Genomic DNA, 8,762 nt, shown 5'->3' with positions numbered 1-8,762 from the left:
TCTGATTCTTGCTTGATTTTACACAATAAAAACTGAAGGTTATAACCACAAAAACAAATATGATACTCACACTGATCCTGGGCTGGGACTTTTGGCTGGGGATGAAGAGTATAGGAGGCCATTCAATCCATCCTGCACTTGCCAGCTTCTTCACAGACTATCCAATTTGTCCCAGACCCCGAGCATACCCATGTTACTCTGTCAGTTCAAACTCCAATTTTGTCCTGAAAGTTTAGGCAGCAAGTTCCAGAGCATCATCAATGCATACGAATAATGTTTCCTCTGATCCCATTTAATACTTTTGCCATAACAAGGTGTACAACTGGATGAACACAGTTGTGTTCAGCTCTACAAATTGTTATGTGAGATTCTCCAGCATCAGCAGTTCCTACTATCTCTAATACTTTTGCCAGTTCCCTTGAATCGATCTCCTTTGATTATAAACCCTTCTGCCAACATACGCTGTATTTACTCTTTCAAATTCCCTCAGGACCTTTTTGAATAATTATGTCAAATCTTCTATGACATTCTCTCCAGCTTCTCCTGTCTCTCCAAATTAACAGTGAAGTTCATCACTCCGATCCCATTCTGGTAAATCTCTTCCAATGGGCTGCACGATTATGCAGGGAGGCTTGAGAACTAAGTGTGAATCAATCCTGACTGGAAAATTCAATGCCAGCCAGATATTCACCAAATGCTACAAAGGAATGTGGACAGAAATCTGCACATGCCAAAAAGTGGAACTGCAGGGAGCCATTCAGTTTTTAGATTGTGTTCCAATGCCTAGACTGAGTTTAGCTAATCTGTACCTCACTGTCATTTACACAATCCTTACTCCCACCTTTCTCATGCCAAACCTGACATCCTGATGGACAAAAGACTTTCAATCTTGAAACTGAAAGCTCCAATTGTCTCTGTGTTTCCACTTTTATTTTGGGGCAGACTTTCTCATTTTCATTGCCTTATGAGTGTAAAGGTCCTGCATGATTTCATTCCTGAATGACCATCCAAACCCATGATCTCTACCCCCAGCAGGACAACAGATATATGGGAACATCACGACCTGCAAATTCCCCTCACCATACTGACTTGTAAATATATTGCTGTTCCTTCAATGTCACTGGGTCAAAATCCTGGCACTCCCTCCCTAACAGCATTGTGTGTACATACTCCCTTAGACTTGCAGTGGTTCAAGAAGGCAGCTCACCATCACATTCTCCAGGAACAGTTTGGGATGGTCAATAAATGCTGTTCCAGCTGATGATCCCCACATTCCTGTGAATAAATATGAAAAGAAACCCTAACTCTATGATGCATTTGCTCTGGTTGTCTTCCATTATCACCCTGGCTGTGTAAGTAGACAATCACTGACAATGGGTGCTTGTCAGTGATTGAACTGATTGTGTCATGCAGCCATTGCTCAGCGTGCTCTTGGCTACCCAACTGAGAGACACACCAGATCAAACTCTTACGAGGTGAATTGTGAGTGGAGTGGGAAGCCATCGATGCTCGATGTCATTTTACAAGTGACTGACTAATATAGCCTGCTGTACTTGACATGTTAGCGCTGCAGTGATGTAAACTAACAGGATTGACATTAGAAGCATGCATAACAATAATGATGATGATGTTTCAGAGAGTTGGAAGGAGTAAGAGCCCAAATCTCATGTGAAGAGAGGGTACGTACATATCAAGATTTCCTGCAAGAAGGTCCATGGATAGTAGCAATTTTACTTTGTTGATTAAACAGAGTTCAACACCAAACACTCAACAAAATATTTCATGTCCAACAGGCAGAATGTGGCTCACCACAGTCTCCAATCCAGTCCATGGCCCATCTTCCGAATGCAGCTGGAGAACACTGCAAGGAGCTGCTCCTCTCATCACAAACAATCTTCACACATTCGGCACGGTGGCTCAGTGGTTAGCACTGCAGCCTAGTTTCCTCCCACAGTCCAAAGATGTGCAGGCTAGGTGGATTGGCCATGCTAAATTGCCTGTAGTGTGTGGGATATAGGGGGATGGGTCTGGGTGGGGTGCTCCAAGGGTCAGTGTGGACTTGTTGGGCCAAAGGGTCCCTGGAGCAGTGAGGCAGCAGTGCTAACCAATGAGCCGTATGATGAACTATAGCCAAGTTGCAGGAGCAGGTCTCTCAAACGTCGTGTGTGCGTGTGTGAGTGAGTGAGTGGGTGTGTGAGTGAGTGAGAGACAATGATGAGAGGGAATATGAATAGAGAGAGCATATGAGGGATAGAAAGCGTGTGAGTGGTTCGCGAATATGTGAAGGAGAGTGACATAGAACATAGAAAAGTACAGCACAGTACAGGCCCTTCGCCCCACGATGTTGTACCGTGGATTAATCCTGATCCAAAAATAAAATAACCTAACCTACATTCCCCTCAATTCACTGCTGTCTATGTGCATGTCCAGCAGTCACTTAAATGTCACTAATGACTCTGCTTCCATGACTACCACTGGTAAACTATTCCATGCGCTCACAACTCTCTGGGTAAGAACCTCCCTCTGACGTCTCCTCTGTACCTTCCTCCTAACACCTTAAAACTATGACCCCTCGTGGCAGTCAATCCTGCCCTGGGGAAAAGTCTCTGGCTATCGACTCTATCCATGCCTCTCATTACCTTGTACACCTCGATCAGGTCACCTCTCTTCCTCCTTCTCTCCAGAGAGAAAAGTCCGAGCTCAGTCAACCTCTCCTCGTAAGACAAACCTTCCAGTCCAGGCAGCATCCTGGTAAACCTCCTTTGCACCCTCTCCAAAGCCTCCACATCTTTCCTATTATAGGGCGACCAGAACTGGACACAATATTCCCAAGTGTGGTCTCACCAGGGTTTTGTAGAGCTGCAGCATAACTTCGCGGCTCTTAAACTCGATCCCCCTGTTAATGAAAGCCAAAATATCATATGCTTTCTTAACAACCTTATCCTTATGACTGAGAAGAAGTGAGGAAGGTGGCGAGGGCAAGTGATGAGTGGGGATTTTGAGGTAGAGAGGACATATGAAGAAAAGAGTGTGAAGTTGAGAGAAAATGTCATTAAGACAGCGTGAGGAAGTAAGATAGAGAGTGAGGTTAGAGGAGTGAGTGTGCGTATGTGAGTTGGAGAGGAGGAATATCAGAGTGAGTGAGGGAGAATCAGGGTGAAATCTGATACTGCGTGAGCCAGAGACATTCACTTTCACCCTCCCACGTCCGTGCCCCAGAAAAAGCCATGGCTTTGAAAACACAGCTTTGCATGATCTCAGCTAGAGCCCACTCCGTTCCCTGGTGATCTAGAACTGGGGCTTACTCTTTTTCATGTCCTGGTTTTTAACCAGAGATTTCTTTAGTAAGCCCTGCCGCTTGGCATTTTTTACTGGTCACTCTCTTTTTAATGAGTCATTTATTTAAATTCCAATGTAGTAATTTCTTTTAGTATTATATTTACTGTCACATCCAATCTTTTTGAAATTTACTCACCAGGTCTTCAAGCAAGAAACCCACTGAAGGTGGTATCCTCCCATGCAAAAGCTTGGACAGGCCTGCTCTCCAGATTGTATGCAATGATATGTGTATGGTGCCTTTCACCAGCTCCAGCCAGTCTCTGTGCAAGCCCACTCCGCTTCCACATTGCAGCACATTTGCTGCAGAAGACAACAGGTTTGCCCAAGTGGCCTTTAAAGATCTGCCATCTTTGTCAAACTTTCCATCTCTGTTTCAACCTTCAAGACTCCTTAAAATCCTGCCTCATTTTGATTATGTGTTCTAATATTTCCCTGTGCAATGTGTTGTTGGGTTTTTATTTAATAATGCTCTTGTGAAGCAGGTTCTCATTACTTTACCCTAACTTTGAGCTGGTAATGATGAGTGAGTATTATTACGGGATAACAAAGTGTGGAGCTGGATGAACACGGCAGGCCAAGCAGCATCTTAGGAACACAAAAGCTGACGTTTTGGGCCTAGACCCTTCATCAGAAAAGGGGGAGAGGAAGAGGGTTCTGAAATAAATAAGGAGAGAGGGGGAGGTGGATCGAAGATGGATAGAGGAGAAAATAGGTGGAGAGGATGTAGACAAGTTACAGGGGCAGGGATGGAGCCAGTAGAGGTTAGTGTAGGTAGGGAGGCGATAGGTCAGTCTGGGGAGGACGGACAGGTCAAGGGGGCGGGATGAAGTTAGTAGGTAGGAAATGTGGGTGCGGCTTGAGGTGGGAGTAGGGGATAGGTGAGAGGAAGAACTGGTTAGGGAGGTGGGGACGAGCTGGGCTGGTTTTGGGATGCAGTGGGGGGAGGGGAAATTTTGAAGCTTGTGAAATCCACATCGGTACCATTGGGCTGCAGGGTTCCCAAGCGGAATATGAGTTGCTGTTCCTGCAACCTTCAGGTGGCATCTTAGTGACACTGAAGGAGGCCCTGAATGGACATGTCGTCTGAGGAATGGGAGGGGGCTTTGAAATGGATCGCAACTGGGAGGTGCAGTTGTTTATTGCGAACCGAGCATAGGTGTTCTGCAAAGCGGTCCCCAAGCCTCCGCTTGGTTTCCCCGATGTAGAGGAGGCCACAACAGGTACAGTGGATGCAGTATACCATACTGTCGGATGTGCAGGTGAACATCTGCTTGATGTGGAAGCCAGCCCAGCTTGTCCCCGGCTTCCTCTCACCTATCCCCTCCTCCCACCTCAAACCCGCACCTCCATTTCCTACCTACTAGCCTCATCCCGCCCCCTTGGCCTGTCCATCCTCCCTAGACTGACCTATCCCTTCTCTACCTCCCCACCTACACTCACCTCTACTGGCTCCATCCCCACCCCTTTAACTTGTCTGTCTCTTCTCCACCTATCTTCTTCACTATCCATCTTCCATCCGCCTCCTCCCTCACCCCCTTATTTTGATGAAGGGTCTAGCCCAAAACATCAGCTTTTGTGCTCCTGAGATGCTGCTTGGCCTGTTGTGTTCATCCAGCTGCACACTGTATTATCTTGGATTCTCCAGCATCTGCAGTTCCCATTATCTCTGAGTATTATTATGGGCTGGGTTTTGTCTTCTAAATGGGAGCCATGGTGTTCATTTCGCTGACAGCAATGACAGCATCACCTGGCCTGCACTGTCTGTCCAACAAGACAAGCTATGTCCAGTCATTAAGACAGAATGCACTGTCAGCCTGAATATACTTTTGAAACGATTCAGTTCCTCTGAAACCATTCAGTTCCTCTGAAACCTGTTGTCAATCTTTCTGCTGCAGTTTTGTGGACTGCAATGAGAATACCGCTGTTTTCTTCTTCTCTGTACTATACATTGTGGTGACAACATGACAGTTCCAGCCGTGTTATGCCTTTGTGGTCGTGTTACACAACCTTACAGAGAGGTTTTCAAAACCACAGATATTTATAGCTTTTTATTTATCAAAACTACGTGGGAACATTGAATGTAGTAATAAAACTTTACAACAGTGGAGATTTATACCTCAGCTTCTGAGCAGAGGCCAATCTCAATGAGGTCATTTCCGTATTGCAGTCTGAAATTATCCATGACACATTTTGCACATCAGAGACATCTCAGTCGATCCCAGGGTGGGTTTTACTGTAAATCAGGTGATAGCTCATGTTATTTCTCTCCATTTAAATCAGTGAAAATAATTCTGGCACAATATAATTGAGTTATGAAGATGATTTACTTTAGTCTCACACAACATTAAGATCATACCATTAAACATGATGAATGTGTAAAACAACCCATGTGGAGCTCTTGAGGTGAATGGCTCATTTCTGTAGTTTACATTACTCTATCCAAACACCTGCCCTTCTGGCCTTTTTAAAATATATTTGCTGTTACTTTCCGAACACATGAGAATGTAAGAAATCAGTGTAGGAGTTAGTCATTCAGCTCACCATGCCTAATTGTTGCTGAGTATACTGAACGTCAGGATCAACTGGCGCAGTTCGGGGGTTTAGAAAGGAAGTAAATGTTTCTGATTGCTTATGGGACCTCAGAGGATTTGGTGTCCTTGGAGACCAATAGCTATGAGAAGGATATAAGACTAAATGTGAACCAGGCTGGTTTGGGTAAATGTCATTTGTGGCTCAGTTGCAGCACTGCAAACATATCAGAGTTGTAACCACAGAGGGAGACTGTGCTGTGTGAAGTGACAGCTTTCACCTTGAATCATAGGATCCCCATAATGTAGAAGCAGGCCGTTCAGCCCATCAAATCCACACCGACCATCAAAAGAGCACCCCACCCAGATCCATCCCCTACCTTATCTCTATGGCCCCGCATTTCCCATGGCCAATCCATCAAACCTGCACATCTTTGGACTGTAAGACAAATTCAGAGCACTCAGAGGACACCTATGCAGACACAGGGAGAATGCACAGTAGAGGGAAAACGTAGGCCCCAGCTGCCCTGGATGTAAAATTGTAAGAATTGTTGTTCCCAGAAGATTTGAAATAATCGTAGATTACATACAAAATGCAGAAACTTAAAAAGAAATTGCTGGAGAAACTCAGCAGGTCTGGAATCATCTGTGGAGGGAAAGCAGAGTCAATGTTTGGGTAGCGACCCTTCACTAGAAACAGCTGAATAATCTCAGTAATGTTAGATGCTGAGGTCTTTGTTGTGGCTGATTCCATCATATTGAGAGAGGAGACATGCCCATCGAGTTAAAAGAAGATCAGTTTCCTGAGGCTTGCCACTTCTGCAGTGCTGTGTCATATTTTGTGTCATCTTGACCTGCAAGTGAGAGGGGCGGTATGGTGGCTCAGTGGTTAATACTGCTGCTTCAGCTTGCCAGGGACCTGGACAGGTCAAGGGGGCAGCATGAGGTTAGTAGGTAGGAAATGGAGGTGCGGCTTGAGGTGGGAGGAGGGGATAGGTGAGAGGAAGAACAGGTTAGAGAGCCAGGGAGGCGCTGGGCTGGTTTTAGGATGCAGTCGGGGGAGGGGGCGAGCTGGGCTGGTATTGGGATGCAGTGGGGGAAAGGAGAGATTTTGAAGCTTGTGAAGTCCACATTGATACCATTGGGTTGCAGTGTTCCCAAGCTGAATATGCGTTGCTGTTCCTGCAACCTTTGGGTGGCATCATTGTGGCACTGCAGGAGGCCCAGGATGGACATGTTGTCTAAGGAATGGGAGGGGGAGTTAAAATGGTTTGCGACTGGGAGGTGCAGTTGTTTATTGCGAACCAAGTGGAGGTGTTCTGCAAAGCGGTCCCCAAGCCTCCACTTGGTCAAAATCTCCCCTATCCCCACCACATCCCAAAACCAGCCCAGCGTCTCCCTGCCTCTCTAACCCGTTCTTCCGCTCACCTATCCCCTCCTCCCACCTCAAGCCGCACCTCCATTTCCTACCTACTAACCTCATCCCGCCCCCTTGACGTGCCCAGCCTCCCTGGACTGACCTATCCCCTCCCTACCTGCCCACCTATACTCTCCTCTCCACTTATCCTCTCCTCTATCCATCTTCGGTCCGCCTCTCCCTATTTATTTCAGAACCCTTTCCCCATCCCCCTCTCTGATGAAGGGTGTCGGCCCGAAACGTCAGCTTTTGTGCCCCTAAGATGCTGGTTGGCCTGCTGTGTTCATCCAGCTTCACACAATTGTGTCTCCCACTGCTTGAGCAAAATCTAGTAATAACCAGCAAGAGACAGTTGGATGTATATTAATCAATTTCTTTTTTTCATACCTTTAATTGAATGTGACTAATATCAAGTGCCAGAATATTACATAAAGCCTTCAATGTTGGTGTCTGCTAAATCCTCAATTTTATTTGCTGCAGCAGTGCTTACTGTACGTTCCAATGCCTCAGCAGTTAAGCACATTACTTCTCTAAACCTCCACTTTTCTAGTACCTTTCTCTTTTAACATGGCCCTTAAACATCAGACTCAATTTAAATTACAACTTCTGGTTCTATATCATCTAAGTGATAACAAACAATTCAAAGGCTCTTTGCAAGAGTCTAATTAGACAGCAATGACACTGAGATGCAAAAGGTACTGTTAGACAGGGAGACAAACTTTTTCGTCAAAGGTGGAAGTTTTCAGTTCAATGTGACTTCTTCAGATGGTTGGTATCCTCAGTGTGAAGGATTGTACAGTGGTAACATCTACCAACACAGCTATAGACAGATGTACTCCTGACAGTTGATCGATGGGGACAAGGTCCAGTAGGTACTACCCTCTTGTTGGTTCTGTCATCACCTGTCACAGACTCAATAGTCCAGCAGAACTTAGCCAGTTCAGTCAGTAGTGGAGCTACTGAGTCATTCTTGAAAATGGATAATGAATTTCCAACCCAGAGTACATGATTCGCACTTGCCACCCTCAGCATCAATGAATCATACAGGCTTAGAGCATGGAAACAAGCCCTTTCTTGGCTCAACTTGTCCATATGGCCCAGCTTTCACAATTAATCTAGTTCTTTGTCTGCATTTGGTCCACATCATTCCACACCTGTCCCATCCATATACCTGTATAAATGTTTCTTAAATGTCATTTGTCCTCACCTCCACCACTGCTTCTGGCAGCCCATTCTGGACACTGAAAAATTGCCACTCTGGACCCTTTTGTATGTCTGCCCTCTCACTTTAAACCTATGCCATCTAGTTTTAGACTCCTCTGCCCTGGAGAAAAGCTGTTCGCTATTGAACTTATCTGTGCTTTTCAGGATTACATAAACCTTTATAAGGTCACCCCTCAGTCTCCTATGTCCCAGGGAAAAAAAAACCTAGCCTCACTAGCCTTAGAACTTAAAACTGCCAGCCCAGGTAGCATCCC

General features: G+C 45.6%; 1 protein-coding gene across 1 annotated transcript in view; it reads right to left on the bottom strand.

Moving 5' to 3' along the window:
* cep63 (centrosomal protein 63) overlaps positions 1-8,762 on the bottom strand; it is a 551,023-nt gene that overhangs the window by 310,705 nt on the left and 231,556 nt on the right. The window lies entirely within an intron of this gene.

The sequence above is a fragment of the Stegostoma tigrinum genome, chromosome 14, assembly GCF_030684315.1.
Source record: "Stegostoma tigrinum isolate sSteTig4 chromosome 14, sSteTig4.hap1, whole genome shotgun sequence".
Classification (NCBI taxonomy): Eukaryota; Metazoa; Chordata; class Chondrichthyes; order Orectolobiformes; family Stegostomatidae; genus Stegostoma; species Stegostoma tigrinum.
The sequence above is the reverse complement of the archived record's forward strand: the minus strand, read 5'-3'. Positions and strand labels throughout refer to the sequence as shown.